This window comes from Ornithorhynchus anatinus, chromosome 1, assembly GCF_004115215.2.
Source record: "Ornithorhynchus anatinus isolate Pmale09 chromosome 1, mOrnAna1.pri.v4, whole genome shotgun sequence".
Taxonomy (NCBI): Eukaryota; Metazoa; Chordata; class Mammalia; order Monotremata; family Ornithorhynchidae; genus Ornithorhynchus; species Ornithorhynchus anatinus.
Genome location: NC_041728.1, coordinates 42431422 through 42454747, shown reverse-complemented (window position 1 = coordinate 42454747; position 23326 = coordinate 42431422). Strand labels below are relative to the sequence as shown.

At 42.1% G+C, this 23326-nt stretch overlaps 1 protein-coding gene across 1 annotated transcript in view; it reads right to left on the bottom strand.

The window, feature by feature from the left end:
• The window catches only part of NRXN3 (neurexin 3), a 1784727-nt gene that overhangs the window by 769636 nt on the left and 991765 nt on the right, over positions 1 to 23326 (bottom strand).

The following is a 23326-nucleotide window of genomic DNA, read 5'->3' as shown; positions in this document are numbered from 1 at the left end:
GGGGTCTAGACAGGTATTTTTTTTTTTTCAAAAAGCACCACACTTACAAGAAACAGGGAAATTACATATACTTTGCAATTTAAAAATTAGGATCTGATCTAATTGTCAGGGGAAAAAAAATTGCTTAAGTGTCCAAAATAATAGTTGCTTTGAAAATAGCAGTGAGGACCAAATCCATTATTCCCTTCTTTACCAAAGAATGAGTGTGGGGAAATCAATGAATTAGCTGAAGGGACCGAATTCAAACCTCTACATGAATGAGAGAGAGAGAGATTGTGAATTTGTTAGTTTTGTGTTTAACTCATTCAAATTTCAGCTCCTCAGAAGATAAATAGGGAGACTGAGAAACAAGGCTCCCTGGTAATACCATCAATTTTCACAAGTGTTAATAGTATTTATTGAGCAGTTCACTGAACAAGAGGCCCAGAATACTTTGAGATTTTCTTATACTTCTTCCTAGCATCTAGTATTTTCAGTCTTTGCAACTGCTCTATCACTTCTGTATAGATCTGTAAGTTTATGAGTATAGATTTCTGTCTGTGCTTTGCACCTGCATAAGAACATAAATACCATTACTCAATAAAAATTCAGTGGTTTAATCAACCCATCTTCTGACACTGGCTGTGGCAACAGGATGTTTGGACGAACCCTGTGATGGTTATATTTGTTGTACGAACTCTGTGATGGTTTGTATTTGTTAAGCACTTACTATGTGCAGAGCACTATTCTAAGCGCTGGAGTAGATAAAGGGTAATTAGGTTGTCCCACGTGAGGCTCACAGTTAATCCCCATTTTACAGATGAGGTAAGTGAGGCACCGAGAAGTGACTTGCCCACAGTCACACAGCTGACAAGTGGCCGAGCCGGGATTTGAACTCATGACCTCTGACTCCCAAGCCCGGGCTCTTTCCACTGAGCCACGCTGCTTCTCTATCTTTCTCAACATCTTTCATCTTTGGTTTCATCTTTGGTTTCATCTTTCTCAACATCTTTGGTTTCATCTTTCTCAACATCTTTCATCTTTGGTTTCATCTTTGGTTTCATCTTTCTCTATCTTTCTCAACATCTTTCATCTCAACATCTTTATCTTTGGTTATCTTTCTCAATATCTGATGCATTTTATGTGGATTTCTTTGTAATAGAATCTCACTAGATTATAAACTCTTCAAGGGCAGGTGTCCTATTTTTCTCTTCTACCACAACTACTACCGCTATTACTAGTATTTCTTGGATGTGTGCTGTGTTCATTTTTTTAGAATGACTTTACTCTCTGCAAGATCCTTATCAATACTTATGAGTATGACTGAAAAGCCAGATGCTCAACCAACTCTAAGGTCAGCATCGTCCCCCTCTAGACACTAAGCTCTTTTTGGGCAGGGAACACATCTACCAACAACTCTATACTGCACTCTGTCAAGGGCTTAGTACAGTATTCTTCACAGAGTAAGCGCATAATAAATACAAGTGATTTACTGATTTGCCTCAGTGATGCCACAAACAGGACCTGTCTCTGTTAAAGTGACTCTGAGCAAAGTCTCCATCCTCTAGCCAAACTATTCAAGCTCTCTGCCTGCACTACTTGATTATATTGACACATTTTTCCTACATCTTTAAATCAATCAATATATGGAGGTTATTAAGTACTTAGTGCAGAGCAATGTACAAAGCACTTACATCATTAGTAGAACCTTTTCAGGTTACCCTACACGAACTGTTTGGATATCCCCCTGTGATCCACTTTCCTCATGTATTTACTGAATTTCTCCTGAAGCAGTGCCCTGAACTAAGCACTTGGAAAGTACAGCAGAATCACAAAACATGTTGCCTACCCAGAAGGAGAATACACACTAATGGGGAGGATGGACATAGTAATATTCACCAGTAGTGGAGCCAAAATACAATCATTCATTTATTCATCGTATTTATTGAGCACTTACTGTGTGCAGAGCACTATGCTAAGCACTTAGAATGTACAATTTGGCAACAGATAGAGACAATCCCTGCCCAACAGTGGGTTCACAGTCTAAAAGTTGAATGTTCAATCAAATGTATATATAGGTGTATAGATATATTGATATATCTACTGTTGATATATCTATGGATATACAGATATACATTTGATGTATATATATGCACAAATGCTATGGATTGGCATAAATAGACCTTCAACCTGCAGTGCTATTACACACTGAGTGAAAGAAATCATTGTGCTATGGAATAACAGGGTAGTCCTTAGTGAGACTATAAACAGATATCCCATACCCCTACGCTCGAGAACTGACTGGACATAAAATCGACATTGAGTCAAACTAGACTCTACTTAATAATGACTGTGGCATTTGTTAAGTGCTTAGTATGTGCCAGGCACTGTACTAAGTGTTGGGGTGAATACAAGCAAATCGGGTTGGACACAGTCTCTGTCTCATAAGGGGCTTACAGTCTCAATCCCTATTTTACATATGAGGTAACTGAGGCCTGGAGAAGTGAAGGGACTTGCCTGGGTTCACTCAGCAGGCAAGTGGAGGAACCAAGATTAAAACACATGACTTTCTGACTCCCAGGCCTGTGCTCTATTCACTAAGCCATGCTGAAGGACAACGTACACAAATAGGTGCTGGATAAACCAGCCTCTGGAGTTACCTCTCCTCCTCAATGGGACATCATTAGGGAGTAAGTTTAGCCATCAGAAAGTCTCTAGTTTCTGGCCCCTTGAATTAACCCAGAGACTAAGTGACCAACAGATGACCCAAAACCTTCGTTTATAATAAAATATGACACTACTGTCAGTAGCGCCCATGCCCGCCTCTGCCACTTATCAGCTGTGTGACTTTGGGCAAGTCGCTTAACTTTTCTGTGCCTCAGTTACCTCATCTGTAAAATGGAGATTAAGATTGTGAGCCCCATGTAGGACAACCTAATTACCTTGTATCTACCCAGCACTTAGAAAAGTGCTTGGCACATAGTAAGCGCTTAACAAATACCAAAATTATTATAAACAGGAATGAGGAGAAAGAAAAATTATGAGAAACTGGATCAACTCCTTGAAGAGGCTGAAATCTGACAAGCTGCCCATTGTGAGAGACTAGAGGTGGGTAGGGGTGCTGAGAAATGGAAAATGTCATTGACCGTGTTGTTCAACGGAAAGGTAATAAGGAGCTGCTGCCCAGACATGGGGCAAACATTTGCATATAATCCCCAACACTAATGTCCACCTTCTAAATCAAAGAAAGGCAGCATGAGTGTGTCCAAAGCTTAACTAATGATTTATCATAGATTATGCTATCAGCCATCCTGAAAGATGTATGGATCTGTGCAGTCTGAGAAAGGGTGCACAGGCTTCAAATTTAGCTCTTAACACAACCAGTGGATTAAAAAGTGGCATCTAAACCATCAAGAAGGCTAAATATCATCATTCTGGAAAATAAAAATAAAAAAAACCACTGCAAGGCACTTTGTGACAATATTAGAGTAGCCCTGTTAGAACAAGTAGTTTAAATCTGTACTCTTCAAACAGTAAGCATTTAATAAATGCTACTGATAATCCAGCCACAGAATGGGAGAGAGTACAATTTATGAAGCACCCATAGTCCTCTGCTACTGCAATTCATCAGTGATTTCTTCTGCCTCCGGATATTTTATTAACCAGATCTTTTCCGCTCCAATCTTTTGTTAAAGTATACTTAACTCTTTCTTTAGAAAGAAAACTCAGAACTGGCCTCATTTCAGGATTTAATGTATACATCTGTTTTGAAATTGGATATGTCCATTTAATTTTGGAATTATATGAATTTAATCAGAAATTCTACAGTCATTTTGTGACTTGCTTGCATTTATGTTGTAATCAAAAATAATTCTAATTCTTACATAAATTATTTAATTTCTTTGACTGCCTGTTGGAGTTGATCTGGTTTGTGTTTAATGAGGTTGCAATTTATTTGCTATTTTTTGTCTAATTGGGTTAATGGTATCTAAAGAAAAGCATGAGGTCTTATTTTTAGCCTCCTTAGCTGGAATACTGTGGGGGTTCTGTATCTCATTAGCACACAGGCCTGAATGCCAAAGCAATGGAAAAAGAGAGCCAAAAGGTTCTATATGGGAAATGGATGGCTTCTTCTCCTCTACGGATCAATCAATCAATTGTATTTATTGAGAGCTTACTTTTGTGCAAAGCACTGTACTATAACTCTGGAACTCAAAAGGCTTGCATCCAGATACTACCGAAAATGGCTCTGCACATTTTTCTCTTGTCTCCTGTCACCCAGTTGATTCATAAATGATACCAGATCTCATGGTAAGGAGGTGAAAATAGTCTAACCAGTAGTGCTGAATCCTGTCTTTCCCTCACTCGGGGTTCCCTGTTGAACTGACCCCTTTCAGGGTGCCAATTGAATCAATCAATCAATTAATGGCATTGATTGAGCACCTAAAGTATGCAGAACAATAAACTAAGTGCAAGGGAGGGTACAAAAGACGTAGAAGACACAGTCCTGCCAGCATGGAGCTGGCAATTTATCAGGGAGACAGACATAAAATAATTTACGAATAGGAGGAAGAATCAGGTTTGAGGAAACCATGTGTGGAAATGTGCCTTCCCTGTCTCTTGGCACTGGTCCTCCATCAGTTTTTGAGTGGAAACCGGAAACCAGGCATGTGTAAACACATTCATGAAATTCCCCTCCTTCTTGGGCAAGATTGAAAAGACATATATACACAAGAGGCCCAATCCAGCCCCCAGAACAGACAATCAACAAGATGATTACTTCTTCATCTGAATACATTTCGCCCTGTGAGTAGATAATCACTAGAACAGTCTTAGAGAATGTCTCCTTGAAACAATTTGAATAAAATATTTCTCTACTCCAGCCCAGAAAGAAAGAGATCATCACGGGCATGAGGCCTAAGCTCATTGCTGACAGGAAACGGATCCTTTTTTATATTGTACTCTCACAAATGCTTAATACAATGCTCTGCACACAGTAAGCACTCAATAAATATAATGGATTGGTTGAAGCCCCCACCAAACTCCTTCACCACTGGAACCTGGAACCTGGAAGCAACCCAGTTCCCACTTCCAATCAGCTCCTAATTTAGCACGGGATGGGTGAGAAATCAGCAGAAGTGTGAACCCTTCCTTCATGTTGGGAAGGCTGTCATCGTGATGTTTTTGACTTGCTCTCTTTGCTGTGAGGATCCGGGAACTCTGCTCCTCTAGCAATCAGTCAAAGCTATCGTTTGAGGTTTACAGTACTCAGACCACTATACTAAGCGCTTGGGAGAGTACAATTCAACAGATTTGGTAGACATGTTCCCTGCTCTGCCTGTGTTTTGGTTTAATCTTTCCTTTACATGCCTGTTGCCAGCTCCCTCTGCCCTCTTTATTTTTAGATTGTGTGTCCCTTGGGGGCTAGGGATTTTGTTTTTTTCTCATTGTGTATTTTTCCCAACAGTTGGCACAGGGCTTTAGCACATAATAGGAGCTTAATAATAAATTTGCTATCGCTACTACTCTCCAATAACTACTACTGAATTTGGCATGCAGTTTTCCCCTCTAAACATTACTTAGATTCAACTTTTTCCAAAAAAACAATTTTCCCTAAAACAGGCCCTTGAGAAATACTAGAACCACTGACTTAGAAGTCTCCTTTATGGATATTGTATTTCCAGTGGCCAGCATGGCCTAGTGGAGAGAAAACAGACCTGGGAGCCAGAGAACCAGGGTTCTAATCCCAGCTCTGCCATTTACCAGTTGTGTGACTTTGGGCAAGTCACTTACCTTCTGGGTGACTCAGTTCCTCCTCTGTAAAGTGGAGATTCAATATCTGTTCTCCCTCCTACTTAGACTGTGAGCCCCATGTGGGACCTGATAACCTTGCATCTACCTCAGCGGTTGCTACAGTGCTTGGTACAAAGTAAGTGCTTAAGACAAACCAGCATTATTATCATTTTCTTATTATTATAATCCAATTTTAAGCCACACAGTCTACCTCAAGTTTCCAACGATCTTCTTACTGATTAATGGAATCCCTTTGTGTTGGTGATGCCTTAGCCATGACAGGCACCACAGAAAATGTTGCTGAAAAATCGAAGGAATGGTGTTCAGTGTTTAATCAAGGAGAAACTTTCAAATCATACGGGGGGAAAATTTGATAGGGTAAGGTATTAAACACCTTTCTATATAAACACTCTGTTGCCAAATTGGTGGGACTACTGTCTTGACACTCACATGGTAATAATGTTACTAAATAAAGGCCCCACACAGAGTGACTTGAAAACTTTCCCCAGGAAATCAAGCTTAGGAAGCAAAAGCTGAAGGAACAAAGTCCTACTACAAGAAGGACTTCAGGCTGAGTCAAATGGGGCATTCTATCAAATCAACCCCCCACCGATTTTCACCCAACCACCTCTCTCCAATAGAGCTTCTCATGACCTTCAAGATGCTCCTTCAATTTCCTCCGTAGTGACTTAACCAGGCTCTTGGCTATTAAGATATTCCTCATTTGTCAACAAAAAGCTGCTAAATTGCTACGCTGGGTAAATTTACATAGAAATTACCAATAATACTCTACAAACAATAGAGAGAATTACAGGAGAGAGGTGCAGAAGCAATTCAGCAGTAGTCCTCTCAAATTCAGTCTGCATCTGAGCAGAACAAGAAACCATAAAAACAGTTGGCACAGCCTTAGCGACTCTACCTCTTCCCCCTCCCTTCTCAGACACCCTTTGGGATATATTTTTAAAAAGTGGACCATGCTCTTAAAGTGATTTCTTTATCCAACCCACGTTCCATTCACCCCTTTTTCCCTTCTCTACACCACAAGGCACTTGAAGCTCTTTAATTAGAACTTCACACCTATTATCAAGTGTTAATTGCTCAGTTGCCAATGTTCTCCTCAGCCCCAGCAGCTGCCTCTACTAGTTTGGGTTCGGCTTGCTTATAGTGCAAAGCCCTCCTGCAGCCCAGTTTTGTGTGTTAGGGAGAAAACTCCTCTGGAGAGGGTTTCCAAGGTGTCATGAACCATCTGCTTTTTGCCTTTCCTCTCCTGTAGCCTTCACCAAACATTGTCTTCTCTCCCAAGGCACTGGTCTGCCTCACAACCAGTGCTCTTGTCTACCCAATCTGCATTTCCTCAAAGGCAACTGCTGAACATGCTGTGTGACTTTGGGCAAGTCACTTACCAGCTCCACTTCAAAGCCTTATTGAAGGCACAATTCCTTCAAGAGGTCTGCCCTGACTATGCCCTCCTTTCCTCTTTTCCCATTCCCTTCTGCATCACCCTGACTTGCTCCCTTTATTCATTCCCCATCCAAGTCCCACAGCACTTAAGTTCTTATCTGTAATTTATTTGTATTAATGTCTGTCTACCCCTCTAGACTATAAGCTCATTGTGGGCAGGGAAGGAATCTGTTGTATGTTATACTGTACTCCTCCAAGCACTTAGTACAGTAAACATGATTGATTGTCTGGCAACTTCTCTGGGCCTAGGTTTCCTCCTCTCTAAAACGGACATTAAATCCCTGTTCTCCCTCCTCCTTTGGCTGTTAGCTCCAAATAGGACAGGACTGTGAGCCCGTTAAGTAGGGATTATCTCTCTTGCCGAACTGCACATTCCAAGCGCTTAGTATAGTGCTCAGCACACAGCAAGTGCTCAATAAATATGATTGAATGAGTGAATGAATGAACGTAATTATATTGTACCTATGCTAAGGTGTAATACAGTGCTTAGCACATAGTAAGTGCTTAATAAATCCACTATTATTGTTATAACCATTACTTGCTTTTAATCAATGAAAAGGTCCTAGAAAATTTGCCTTAATGTGAGGAAGTGACCCTAACTCTCTGACTTTTGAGGAAGTGAATAGAATTCCTGCAGAAATCTACAAGAATGGAGAAAGACTGCGGGGGGACTTAATCTTCAAATGTCTCAATGAGCACTTCCTCAATATTTGGAAGACTGAAGAAATGTCACAGAGCTTCAAAGATGACACCAAAATCACTATCTTGAAGAACAAAGGGCAAAGTGCTGACTAGAAAATACTGGGACAGCTCATGGGCTCTCCAATGCCAGCCAGATTCTAGACAGAATCTATCCAGACTATTGAACAGCAGAATCAACCGCTAACTATTTGAATCCCAATGTGGCTTCCATCCAAAGTGCAGCAGAGCAGATCGGATCTTTGCACTATGACAAATTCAGGAAAAGAGCGGGGAGCAACAACAAGGATGCAATATCTTGTTTATAGACCTTGCAATCGCTCTTGACACCAGCTATTGGCCAGAGTTCTGGAAATTTCTTAGAAAGATTGGCTGGAGAAATTCATCAAGATTTTTTGGTTACTTCACCTCAGAAGGGTCAGTTCAATCACAGCTGGAGGTGTCCTGTCTGACTTTTACCCTTTTCCACTGAAATGCAGTGGACCTGGTCATATTTTAGTCATCTTGCTTGAAAGTGAAACAAGGGATCTGCAAGATGAAGTCGGGAGGCACTGTGAGACCTGCACCTACTTCATATGATAAACTCAGCAGTTTCGCTACATTACCTATAGGATAGGTTGCCTATAATAATGATGGTATTTGTTAAGTGCTTACTCTGTGCCAAGCACTTTTCTAAGCACTAGTGTATAAGATAATCAGGTTGTCCCATGTGGGGCTCACAGTCTTAATTCCCATTTTACAGATGATGGAACTGAGGCCTGGAGAAGTGAAGCGGCTTGCCCAAGGTCATACAGCAGACAAGTGGCAGATCTGGGATTAGAACCCATGTCCTTGGGACTCCTAAGCCGCAGCTCTTTCCCCGAAGCCATGCGGCTTACTTATAGCATATATGCAACAACCACTAGGGAAGCAGAGTGGTCTAGTGGAAATAGCACAGGCTTGAAAGTCAGAGTACCTGGGTTCTAATCCTGGCCCTTCTGCTTGGCTGCTGGGTTACCTTGAACATCTCACTTCACTTCTCTGTGCATCAGTTACCTTGTCTCTATATTTGGGAACTAAATCCTCTTCCCTCCAACTTAGACTGTGAGCCTGACAAGGGACAGGAACTTTATCCAACCTAAATATCTTGTCTATCTAACCTAATGCTCAAGTTCAGGGCCTGGCGTATAATAAATGCTTAATGGGTTCCAATAAAAAAAAACAACACATATCCCCTTGCCCCAGGAAAAATTACTTCCAGTGATGTACTATAATGCTGTCAGTTCACCAGCACTGAAGCGATGCTCAAAACCACACAGATCCACTGGGCACATAAAAATGGGAAAGGTAGCTTCAAACAAAGGAGTATAGTAGAAGACCAAGCAGCAGCAGACAATGATCAGTAGATGGGCTGTTCTCCTGGAATACCTTTGCAAAGATCAGGATACCAAGACACAGGTGCAAAAAACAGAGAAAGGCCCTTAATGGGGCAAACACATTACAATGACCTCAGCCAAACAGAATATCAAAGAAGCGCCAGTCATATATTAATCTTTTCAGCCACAGTCATTTGCATGGAGAGGTGTCACCATTGGTAGAGACAACTTTGAAAATAACGGATTGACAGAGTCTGCGTCAGAAGGTAATCAATCAATAGCATTTATTAATTGAGTGCTTAATGTGCACAAAGCACTTAACTAAGCACTTGGGAGAGTACAATATGACAGAGTTGGTAGATATAATTCCTGCCCACAACAAGTTTACAGTCTAGAGGTGATAGAGGAATGTAACCTCCTCAGCATTTCACAGACAGGGGTCCATGTCATGGCCCCCAATGAAGAGAATGAGATGATAGTAGTCCAGTCCTAATCAAAGATGGAACGTTGTTAGGCTCCTCACAAAGATGGTGTGACACAAAAGTGAACCGTTAGGGAAGCATAATAAATCATTCAGTGGCATTTATTGAGCACTGAACTAAGTCTTGGGAGAGTGCAACACAACAGAATTAGCATAAAATGGGATGCTAGAGTTAAATCGCTTGTGGGGGTAAGAGAGAGGGCAGAGAAGACACCTCCATGAGGGACAGGAATGGCGGGGACATGTACTTCTTCAAAATGTTGTTTTTAGGTCACGTCGCCTTTCAAAACAATCAATAAAGTCTCATGCTCGAGGTGGGGTTAGGGAACTGTAGGAGAAACAAATTTGGACTACATTTTCTGACAGGCAAAGGTGTTGGTTTCCTATAGTTCGTACTACTTTTCTTAGGAAGCAAAGGGTGTTTCCTGGGTATAGTCAGCCGGACAAAGACAATTATTAGATTAACTCTACTGGAGTTCATGTTTCTTGAGGGCAGGAATCATTTTATACCAACTTCGCTGAAGTAAGTGCTCAGTAAATACCACTGATTGATTGATTGACTAAGAGGAGTTGTATGGGGTCAGTTTGAGCTCTTAAGGATTCACGGTCTCTCATCCTGGCTCCAACCTGCCCTGGGATTAGACCCTTGGTTAAGTGTTTCCCATAGGAAGCATTGTGGTCCAGTGGAATGACCACAGGCCTGCGAGTCAGAGGACTTGAGTTCTAATTCCAGTTCCTCCACTTGTTTGCTGTGCAACCTTGGGTAAGTCACTCAACTCATCTCATCTGGTAAAATGGGGATTTAAATAATAATAATAATAATAATAATAATGTTGGTATTTGTTAAGCGCTTACTATGTGCAGAGCACTGTTTTAAGCGCTGGGGTAGACACAGGGGAATCAGGTTGTCCCACGTGGGGCTCACAGTCTTAATCCCCATTTTACAGATGAGGGAACTGAGGCACAGAGAAGTTAAGTGACTTGCCCACAGTCACACAGCTGACAAGTGGCAGAGCTGGGATTCGAACTCATGAGCCCTGACTCCAAAGCCCGTGCTCTTTCCACTGAGCCACGCTGCTTCCCATTGGAGTCCCATGGGAGTCCCATGGGAGTCATGGACTATGTCCAATCTGGCTAGCTTGTATCTACCCCAACACATAGTGCCTGGCACATAGTGAGCGCTTAACAAATACCATATTTTAAAAATGCCTATTAACATCTTTTTAACACTTGGTGAGAGAGGCACTTTCAGGTTCTGATTTCTCATTCGTGTACTGAAATTTCAGATTTTTCCCTAGGAATGCCCATCCTTCTTTGAGTTTGAGATGCTTGTATATAGTTTATCTATTGTTATCTATTGATCTATACTGTTTATGGCTTTTCAAACAGCCCATTTAGGGTCACCAGAGGAACACCGGTCAGATCTCAACACACCCATTCTTTTGTATATTCTTGGGCAGGGTAGGAATATTAATATTCATCTGAAATATATTAATATGATGTGTGAATCTAGAAGTTGCATAAAATGTAATTAAGTTCAGAAGCGTGCACAAAGAGTAATGATCTCATACTGAATGGGAGAAGCTTTTTTTCCCCCCTCAGAGCAGTGAAATATCTAATAATGTTAATAATGTTGGTATTTGTTAAGCGCTTACTATGTGCTGAGCACTGTTCTAAGCGCTGGGGTAGACATAGGGGAATCAGATTGTCCCACGTGGGGCTCACAGTCTTAATCCCCATTTTACAGATGAGGGAACTGAGGCACAGAGAAGTTAAGTGACTTGCCCACAGTCACACAGCCGACAAGTGGCAGAGCTGGGATTCGAACTCATGAGCCCTGACTCCAAAGCCCGTGCTCTTTCCACTGAGCCACGCTGCTTCTCTGAAGTAAGCACTCAGTAAGCGCTCAATAAATATGATTGAATGAATGAATGAAGCCAGAACTGAAGGACATAATAATTAATTGTGCTATTTGTTAAGCACTTACAATGTGTTGAGCACTGTTCTAAGTGCTGGGGTAGATCCAAGTTAATCACGTTGGAAACAATCCCTGTCCCACAAGGGGCTCGCAGTCTAAGTAGGTGGTGAGAATGGGTATTAGTCCCTCATTTGGCAGCGACACTTAGGGGATGGGGAGGAAAAGAGATCTTTTACCTTTCCCTATTTAGTAAGTCATCTCTGATCCAGATCTGCAAACTAAAAATCTGTCATCCGATCTTTCAATGCTCGTTGGCTGTCAAGTAGGAGGCTCCACTGCGTGATTGGCTTTTCATTTTATTATCCCTCCCTTCATGATTTGTAGCACAAAAAAGGGATTGAAAACATTATGACATTAATAATCAACTATAATGAAAGTACAGTGAAAATTTAGAGGTGATCCTTCCTATTACCATTATGATTTCCTATTATCGCCAAGAGCACCAAAGGAGTTAATAGGGATTTTCCTTTCACAGCAAAAGAGGGGATCCAGAGGTGAGCGCTGAATAAAATGCTGTGCCTTTATTTGTTAAAAAAAAAAGACTCCTTTCTACCCTCTGAGGAAACTCCAAGTGACTCTTAGGTAATCAGGAACATCTTTCCATTTACATTTATTCGAAAGAAAGCCACAGACTATTGAAAAATGCTGCAGAACAGGTGCTTAGGTTTCATAGGGAACATCATGTCGTTATGGATTCTGTTGGTGTTAAATTCTTGTGAAGCCCTGACTCAGTGGGCTGGGAATAGATGCACATGCCCTCTACACTGCGAGCTCATTGTGGTCAGGAATGCTTTTGTTTGTTGTTATATTGTACTCTGCGAAGCACATAATACTGTGCTTTGCACACAGTAAGCACTCAATAAATATGATTGAATGAATGAATGCCCATTAGACAAAGTTCCTATCACCGAAGAGGTGATATTCAGCCCTGAATTCACCCTAATAGACACGTTAGAGAGCTGACTGAAGGCCCTGTTTCTGCTGTTGTTGCTATTGCTTGGAGTGCACTAAACCAGGTGGGGTGAGATGGGTACCTGATAGGTCATGAAATAGGATACTAATACTAACTGTGGCATACATTAAGTGCTTGCTATGTCCAGCACTGTGCTAAGAGCTGAGGTACACAGTACAATCAGATTGGGCTCAGACCGTGTCCTACATGGAGCTTATAGTTTAATAGGGAGAGAGATCAGGTATTTCATTCCCATTTTATAGATGAGGAAACAAACACAGCGTGTAATACTTTCATACTTACATACTTTCTATGTGCCAAGCACTGTTCTAAGAACTGAGGTAGATAAAAGTTAATCAGGTTGGGCACAGACCCCATCCCACATGTTGCTCACAGTCTTGATCTCCATTTTACAGATGAGGAAAATGAGACCCAGAGAAGTTAAGAGACTTGTCCAAGGTCACAGCAGATGAGTGTCTGACTTAGTGACATTGTGACTTAGAACCCAAGTCCCTTGACTCCCAGGCTATGCTCTTTCCAGCTGCCCATGCTGTTTCCCAGAATGCTATTAAGACCAGAGAGAACTGGAAGGCATGGTCCCCTCTTAGATCTAGAATTTCTAAGGGTGTCACCAGTCCAGACCTGCTACAAATTAATCCATGCTGAGATCCAAGAATGCAAGACCAGAAAGCATAATTGAAGAACACTTGGGAAAAAAAAAATCAAACAAATAGGTACTCCATGAAATCTTCTGGGAAAAGAATAGGTACATACAAAGCATTAATGCTCTCTCCTTTTCAAGCAAGCACATAAAACAGGTTAGGAAGAGTGTAATATTCTGGCGTGTCTCTTGTAATAAGTAGTAAGTGAACTCTAAAAATGTGCCCTTAATGAGCAGGCAGGGTTTAGATATTTTAATAATTCAACTAAAATACTCCCCCACAGAGCAAACTCCATGGGACTCAATTCACTTACTTGGGAAAGATGGAGATTTGAGTCACTGATGACAGAGATTCAAAACTCAAATGTTGAGATTCTGATATGACCTGCTCAATGCTTCTTGCGAAACTACCAAAAAGGACTCCAATCTGGTCCATAAAGGTTGGTTTTTTTTTCATGTTATTTGTTAAGCACTTACCATGTGCCTGTCACTGTACTAAGCACAAGGGTAAATACAAGATAATCAATTTGGACACAGTCCATGTCCCACACAGGGCTCACCGTCTTAATCTCTATTTTACTGATGAAGTAACAGAGTGAAGTTAAGTGACTTGCCCAAGATCACACGGCAGACAAGTGGTAGAGCGATTAGAACCCAGATCCTTCTGGCTCGTTAGCTTGTGCTCTATCCACCAACCCATGCTGCTTCTCTAATTCAATGTCTGAGAATTCTAGGATCTTTGCCCCTTCTAAACACCTGAACAACTGCATTTACTCTTTCATGTATTCCTCTATTATTTCATATCAGTGTCTGTCCTCCCCCTCTAGACTGTAAGCTTGTTATGAATCGGGAACATGTCTAATTCTGTTGTATTCTCCCAAGTACATAGTACAGTGCTCTGCACATAGTAAGAGCTCAATAAATACCATTGATAATAATGATGACATGAACTGTATCCAATCTGATTAGTTTAAATCTACCTCAGCACTTAGTACAGTGTTTGGCACATTGTAAGCACTTAAATTCCAAAAAAAAATAGAGACCAGATATACGGTTAATGAAGCAAACTCAGAATCTTTGCTTGTCAGCCGCACTCTTCGGCTTGTACTGGTCAGATGTAGTTGTCCATCCCAAAAAGCAATTAGGGAAAACCCACTTTGGGAATGATTGGCCACAAAGCCACATTTGGCCTCTAATGTCCCAGAAAGGAGAAAGGAGAATGTGGTGCTTTGCCGCCTGCCTCAAGATGCACACGTTTCCATACATACACACTTCACCCTCCCCCTCTTTTTTTTTTTAATGGTATTCATTAAGCACTTGCTCTGTTTCAGACACTGTACTAACTGCTGGGGTAGTTACAAGATAATTAGGTTGGACACAGTCCTGTTCCACATGGGGCTCACAGTCCCCATTTTACAGATGAGGTATAGAGAAGTTAGGTGACTTGCCCAAGGTGACATAGCAGACAAGCGGCAGAGCTGGGTTTTGAACCCAGGTCCTTTTAACTCCCAGGCCTGTTATCTATCCACTAGGCAACATTCCTGGCAGTGATTAGGGTAATATTTAGTTTGGGAACAGCAGGACTGAGGTAAACTCATGTGTTAGGAAAGAGCAAAGTTGTTTGGGGATGTCTCCCTGGGCACCCAATTAGCAATGGAAATTGTTCCTTTTGCCCAAGCACTCGCTGGCAGGGAGGTTGCTGCTAATGAAACTCAAGAATATTAAATCCTCCCCTTTGCTGACTCTTCCTAAACACAAACATGAGGTGTACCAATTGGGGGCTGACCAGCTGATGAATGGGACTTCCAGCTATTAAGATGAAAGAATAGCTACTCTACCTGTGGAGTCCCAAGAAATCAAGAGATCTAAGTGCCAAAGACAAGTTTTCAGGATTCAGTCCATGGCTATTCATTCAATAGTATTTATTGAGCGCTTACTATGTGCAGAGCACTGTACTAAGCAATTGGAATGAACAAGTCGGCAACAGATAGAGACAGTCCCTGCCGTTTGACGGGCTTACAGTCTAATCGGGATCGGGATCAGATCGGGCTATCTGGATGGAGGGATGGGAGAACCATGACAATGTGGTACATCCTCATAGTTCTGCTCTTACACATTTGTCCACTGACCCTACAGCAGATATTTGGTCCCCCCTGGAGGATAATTTGATTTTCTAAAAGGGTGGCAGAAATTCTTTAGACAATGGAGAGTTGAATGAAAAAGCACCAGTGACAGAAGATTCCAGCTCCTTTCAGTCAATCAGTAGTACTTACTGAATTCTTACTATGTTCACGGCACTATACTAAGCTCTTGGAAGAGTACAGTACAGAAAAGTTGGTAGAAAGGATCCCTGACCTCAAGGAGCTGACAATCTCCTGGGGGCATGGGGCAGGGTGTTTCACAGCAGGTTAACAGCTGTGAAAAGATAAAAATATTTACCTCAGCTGGGACAAACCATCACCCAAATGTGACAAAGTTAAGAGTAGCATGAAACCCCAAAATGCACCTCCACCTTTTGTGTTGCATTGATGGGCATGTCTGTGCATGTTTAAGGTGGTGGGAAGTGGGTGTTTTCATATGTTTGCCATAGGAATACTCTTCCTGACTTCCCTATCACCGTGGATGGTACGACCATCCTTCCCAACTCTCAAGCCTGCAACCTTGGGGTCATCCTTGACTTGGCTCTCTCATTCACCCCACACATCCAATCCAACACCAAGATCTACCGGTCTCACCTTTATAATATCGCCAAGATCCACCCTTTCCTCTCCACCCAAATGGCTATCTTACTGGTACAGGCTCTTAGAATTTCCCGGCTGGATTATTGTGTCAGCCTTCTCTCTGATCTCTCTTCCTCCTGTCTCTCCCCGCTCCTGTCTATTCTTTATTCTGCTGCCCAGCTCATCTTCCAGCGTGACTCAGTGGAAAGAGCACGGTCTTTGGAGTCAGAGGTCATGAGTTCGAATCCCACCTCTGCCACTTGTCAGCTGTGTGACTGTGGGCAAGTCACTTAACTTCTCTGTGCCTCAGTTACCTCATCTGTAAAATGGGGATTAAGACTGTGAGCCCCACGTGGGACATCCTGATTCCCCTGTGTCTGCCCCAGCGCTTAGAACAGTGCTTGGCACATAGTAAGCGCTTAACAAATACCAATATTATTATTATTATTATTATTATCTTCCTGCATAAACGCTCTGGGCATGTCACTCCCCTTAAAAACCTCCAGTGGTTGCCTATCAACCTCCGCATGAAACATAAACTTCTCACTCTAGGCTTCAAGGCTCTCCATCATCTTGCCCCCTCCTACCTCTCCTCCCTCTCTCCTTCTACTGCCCACCCCGTAGGCTCCACTCTTCTGCCGCCCACCTCCTTAGTGTTCCCCGTTCTCGCCTATCCCACCGTCAACCCCTGGCCCACGTCCTCCCACTGTCCTGGAATGCCCTCCCTCCTCTCCTCCGCCAAACTAACTCTCTTCCCCTCTTCAAAGCCTTAGTGAGAGCTCACCTCCTCCAAGAGGCCTTCCCAGACTGAGCTTCCCCTTTTCCCTCCGCTGCCTCTCTGTCCCCCTTTCACCTCCCCTCAGCTAAGCCCCCTTTTCCCCCACTTTCCCTCTGCTCCTCCCCCTCTCCCTTCCCCTTTCCTCCCCTCCCCTCAGCACTGTGCTCGTCCGCTCATTTGTATATATTTTTATTACCCTATTTATTTTGTTGATCTATGTACATCCCCTTGATTCTATTTATTGCTATTGTTTTTGTCTGTCTGTCTCCCCCGATTAGACTGGAAGCCCATCAGTGGGTAGGGATTGTCTCTATCTGTTGCCCAATTGTACATTCCAACTGCTTAGTACAGTGCTCTGCACATAGTAAGTGCTTAATAAATACTATTGAATGAATGAATATGTTAGTACATTTACACCTAATAACAATAATAATAATAATTGTGGTATTTAGTTGCTTACTAGGTTCCAGATACTATACTAAGCATTGGGGTGGATACAAGCAAATTGGGTTCGACATAGTCCCTGTCCCCATTTTACAGATGAGGTAACTGAGACACAGAGAAATGACATTACTTGTCCAAGGTCACTGTATGGTCAGACTCCATGGGAAACATTTGGGCTAGCACAGTCAAGGCCGACCCCTGCTCCATCCTGCCTCATTGACTGCACAGTGCAGGCGTAGTGCCAACCCCGGGTGGGAGGAAGACTGATCTGGTGGAGGAAGGAGGCCCCACGGCAGCAACAAGATCATATGGTGAACGACTGCCAAGGACATCCCGCCTCATGAATCTTGGGGCCCCAGAGATATCTGGAAGGGAACATCAAGCCAAGTGGCCGATGCCTCCCTTCCCTCCACCCATATAGGGCCCCCTTTGTTCTTGGCACACCAGAGGGCATATAAGGCACTGCATGCGGGGGGAGGGTGCGGTGTGATCTCTCCAAGTCCGCCGGCCGCCACGGACTGTTCTGTGGTTAAGTCCCCCCGTGTTCTACTCTAAATAAACTATCAACCTGGACTTATCCACCTCTTTCTTCGTTATTCCATTATATCGATATACGGGGGACGGGCAGTCTACGCAGGCTCCGGTCCATCCCAGTACAGTCATATAGCAGAAAAGTGTCAGAGCCAAGATTAGAACCCAGGTCCTTCTGACTCCCAGGCCCATGCTCTATCCACTATGCCATGCCTCCTTTTCCCTTGGCAAAACAAACTGGTGGTCTGACCAAGAGGTCTCACCATAAGGAACTGGTAGTCATTACATAAAGTGTCTCTCTAGGATGGAAGAAAGGAATTCTCTTTCAAAAAAGTGATCCAAGTTATCGTGATGGAACGAATGGCTTCCAGCTCTTAAACCCAACAGCCAGCTAATATTTATTCCACCGTATAGGCAAAAGCCTACCTTCTGTCAAGGGGAAGGGAATAAATTGTTTTCCTATAATGGTATTTTCTTTTCAATCAATTTTCCTTCAAGCTTGATTTAAGAAGGTGCCATGTCAGAACCTTAGGCTGCTGGATGAAATCTAGGACAGTCCCCCATCAAAGGTGAAAATTATGAGACAGGAAAACCTGCAGAGTTCAATCTAAATGCCAGTACTTTTTGCGCTCTCTTCTTTCTCTTTCCTTCTTGTCAGATATAAGTGTTTGTAGCAGTGGAAAAAGTTCCAGGAGACAAGCAATAAAAAGATCAAAATAGGTCAGAAAATGGGGGATACTAGGTACAGGTACAAGCAAACCTTATTATTCCCATAATGTTTCTCCAGTATAAATGCCTAAATCAAAATACCAAAGGCATTGCTACTGCAAGGCAAATATTACAAGTGAACACAGGAAAGAGGAAATATAAAAGTTTAAGTTCACATAACCAAAGTTAACTCTATTTTATGCTTTGAAAAAAGAGGATGGTATAGAAACCAAATTTGAAGTTGGTGCTGCTTTAATAGGTTTATAATTTTCTCAACCCAGTCAAGGGGACAGAAATAGCCATCTCAATACTATGGCTATTACTGTCCCATGTCAATACAGCTAACATGCATCATGAACATGGATGTGGGCTTGGAACGGTGAACTCTAATAACAATAATAACAATAATAATAATAATAATAATAAGAGTTCTTGTTAAGCACCTACTTTGTGCCAAGTACTTTTCCAAGCCCTGGGGTAGATACAAGTTAATCAGGCCCCTCATGGGGCTCACAGTGTTAATCCCCATTTTACAGATGTGGTAACTGAGGTCCAGAGAGGTTAAGTGATTTGCCCAAGATCACAAAGTAGATGTGGCAGAGTTGGGTTTAGAACCCATGTTCTTCTGACTCACAAGTCTGTGCTCTTTCCACTAAGCCAAGCTGCTTCTCCTATGTGCAGCCCCACTAGAGCTGGAAGGAATCTTGAGAACAATTTTATCTGGTTCCACCCCCTGCTTCTAGGCAGGAGAATGTCTAAGCCCTCCAAGGTGGATGGAGAGTTCCCAGTCTTCCTTGTGACTCCATTCCACTGTTTCATCACCCTAATATTATAACCCCAGTCTCACCTGCTTTAATTTCAGCCTAGTTTTTCTTGTTCATTCACAGAAAAGAGCATTTCTGCATCCTTCCTATAAAAACCCATCACAGTCAGTTTTTACCACTCTTCAGTCTACTCTGCTTTAGAGTAAACACCAATTCCTTTGGCCTTTCCTCATAAACCTATTTAACAACCTAATACTTATTTTTGTGATGCTTTTATGGACTCCCTTCTGTTGTCTTTTGATTATTTCAAGTGGGGAGATGGCATCAGAATTCTGCACTAAATGAGGGACCAATGCAGGGACTAGTTTATTCCTATTGACTTCTGTATTCAAAGACTCAGACCCAGCAGGTTTCTTCTTCTTCATGATCATCATCATCAATGGTATTTATTGACTGCTTACTATGTGCAAAGCATTGTACTAAGCACTTGGGAGAGTACCACAGAATTAGCAGACTTGTTCCGTACCCAAACAAGTTTACAGTCTAGAGGGGGAAACAGACATTGATATAATTTATAATATATAGCTTAAAGAAATGTACATAAGTGCTGTGTGGTAGTGGGTGGGGCAAATATCAAATACCCGAAGGTGACAGAGCATGAGAGCTTGGGAGCATGGTCATCGTCCACAGACGATGCAGAAGGGAAAGCAAGCCAGGGAAAGAGGGCTTAATTTGGGGAAGGCCACTTGGGAGAGGTATAGCCTTTCATCTTTCCTTCTTATGTTAGCTACAATGACCTGGGCTCCAATCATGGCTCTACTACTTGTTTGCCTGTGTGCCCTTGGGAAGTCATTTAACTTCTCTGTGGTTCAGTTACCTCATCTATAAAATAGCGATAAAGACTGAGGCCTCTGTGGGGCATGGACTGTGTCCAACCTGATTTACTTGTATCTGCCCCAGAGTTTAGTACATAATAATAATAATAATAATGTTATTTGTTAAGCGCTTATTATGTGCAGACCACTGCTTCAAGCACTGGGGTAGATACAGGGTAATCAGGTTGTCCCACGTGAAGCTCACAGTTAATACCCATTTTACAGATGAGGTAACTGAGGCACAGAGAAGTTAAGTGACTTGCCCACAGTCACATAACTGACAAGTTGCAGAGCTGGGAGTCGAACCCATGACCTCTTATTCTGAAGCCCAGGCTCTTTCCACTAAGCCATGCTTGACACAGAGTAAGTGCTTAATAACTTTTATATTAAAAAATTGGCCTCTCTTAGGGGGATATCAAGCCCTCATAGTTTACCTTTCTTAAACTGATATTGGTTGTTTCCTAGCATCTCATACTCTTGTAAGTTCTCTAAGATTGCAATTTGATATCTTACTCTAGTATCTCTCCTTGTATCTACATTCACTTTAGTGGTCTGTCATAACCTCTTTAAAGCCCAGTAAAAATGTTGCCTTTTCCCAAAGCTTTATTCTCCTGTTCTCCATTGATTCTCAGAAATAAACGATAGAAGTCCTGCTGTTATATCCATCACATTATTAAGTATGTCTAAGATCCCTATTCTCCCACCCTGGTAATTAAATACATCATTTAGATCCCAAACTCTTTCTTTTTTTCTCTACTTTGGCTTTCCGACCTTTCATCCCTGGTCAACTGTTAACATTTGACTTCTCTTGTAAGGAAAGAAGTAGAAAAAGAGATTAAAACCCTCTGCCTTTGTACATTCATTGTACTCTTCCAAGCATTTTAGTAGAGTGCTCTGTATACAGCTAAGTGCTCAATGAATGTGATTACAACATTTCTCTTCCTATCTATCCTGTGGGCAGCATTTTTTCTTGTCCTATTTTGCATAATCTTTTGCTTAATCAAATTAAACATTGTTATGGTTTCCCTTTATGTCTCCTTTTATTTGTAACTCTTTTCCAGTTTTCACTTCCTTAACTTGTCTCATCCCTTGCAGTCATACTCTTTCTTTATATGCCTTTTTAGTCAGCTGGCCTAATTTCCACATTCTGTAATTTTCCCATTGGCCTTTCTTGAGTTTTGAATTACGTCATTTCAGAAATATGTTCTGAACTCATCCATCAGTATACTTTGTCTGTGAGTCTGAAGAACTAGTACAGTGCTCTGCACAGAGTAAGTGCTCAATTAATACGATTGAATGAATGAACAGCTGAAGAACTAGTGGTTCAGCTTCTGTCCTAACCCGGTCAAATTTAGTTTCACCAAAGTTATTTTCTTCCTTGCTGAATTTTCCCCTCATCCTCCAGTTCTCTACTGTGATTATTTTGAGAATCACTTCAACCTGGGTTCCCATCCGGCTTTATAATCTTGATTAGTTTTACCCTGTTGGCCCTGATTAATTAAGAAGGGCACCTGTCCTTGTTGATTACCTTACTTTCTGGCCGAGGAAACTGTCCCCAATGAAATCCAAAAACCTAAATGACAGTATGTAATTGGCTGAATTATTTTATCTCAAAGAAATTTTAGTAGTAAGACATTTTCTATCACAATCAGCTCCCAAAATGAAATTACTTTGATGAATGGATCAAAAAAAAGATTCTTCCACCTTCACATCTCGGTTTGTTGTGAGACTTTCTGATTTGTATTACATTATGACTGGCTGTAAAAAGCCCCTACATTCAGTAGAAGAATGATGAGGCTCAGGAGGAGTTAGTACAATCATTCATCCTATCCCTACTGGATTATTGCATCATCCTCCTTTCTGACCTCCCAACCTGCTATCTCTCCCCAAGTCAGTCCATACTTCACTCTGCTGCCCGGATTATCTTTCTACAGAAACGTTCTGGGCATGTCACCCCTATCCTCAAAAATCTCCAGTGGTTGCCTATCAATCTCCGTATCAAAGAAAAACTCCTCGCTATTGGCTTCAAAGCTCTCCATCACCCTGCCTCCTCTTACCTCACCTCCCTTCCCTCCTTCTACATCCCAGCCCGCACACTCCACTCCTCTGGTGCTAACCTTCTCCTTTTGCCTCGTCCTTGCCTGTCCCACTGTCGACTCCTGGCCCATAATGCCCTCCCTCCTCAAATCTGCCAAATAATCACACTTCCCCCCTTCAAAGCCCTACTGAAGGCACACCTCCTCCAAGATACCTTCCCAGACTAAGCTCCCTTTTTCCTCAGCTTCTCCTCCCCTCCGCATCATCCCAATTTGCTCCCCTTGCTCTATCCTCTCTCCCCGCCCCACAGCACTTTTGTATATATGTACATATCTATAATTCTATTTATTTATATTAATGCCTGTTTACTTGTTTTAATGTGTATATATCTATAATTCTATTTATTTATATTGATGCCTTTTCACTTGTTTTGATGTATCTCCCCCTGTCTGAAGCTCTTCCTCTTCTCCTCACTGCTCCTGGTCAGCTCTCTCATTGGCTCTGGATGCTTGATTGATCATTCAGTGGTATTTACTGAGTATCTCCACTGTGCAAAGCACTGGTCTAAGTGCTGGGGAAGAGTGCAAGGATAGATTCACTGGACACGTTCCCTAGCTGACTCAGTGGCTCACAGTCAAAAATCCTTAGCCTTGCCCAGATGAGACTTGTCCAAAGGAAATATCATACTTTACCTCCACAAAGAGCAAAATGTTTCTAACTATGATGATACATTCACTAGCATCTTTCTCACCTTCCCTGCCACCTCTACCTGTGTCTGTGTTCATGACTGGGTCCATGAGTTACATTAAAAATAAAGTTCATTCATGACAAGAATAATACCTTAGAGAGAGACTGGGGCCAAAATTATCAGTCATTAATAGTAAAATGATTATAATAATGGAATCCATTCACATCAAAAAACAAAGTCTAAAAGTGGGAAAGCAGCATGGCCTAGTATAAAGAGCATGGGTTGGGGCATCAGAAGACCTGGGTTATAATCTCACCTCTGCCAATTACTTGCTGTGGGATCTTGGGCAAGTCAGTTAATTTCTCTGTGCCTCCTAGTTAGGGCTTCCTCCTACTCAGACTGTGAGCCCCATGTGGGACTGG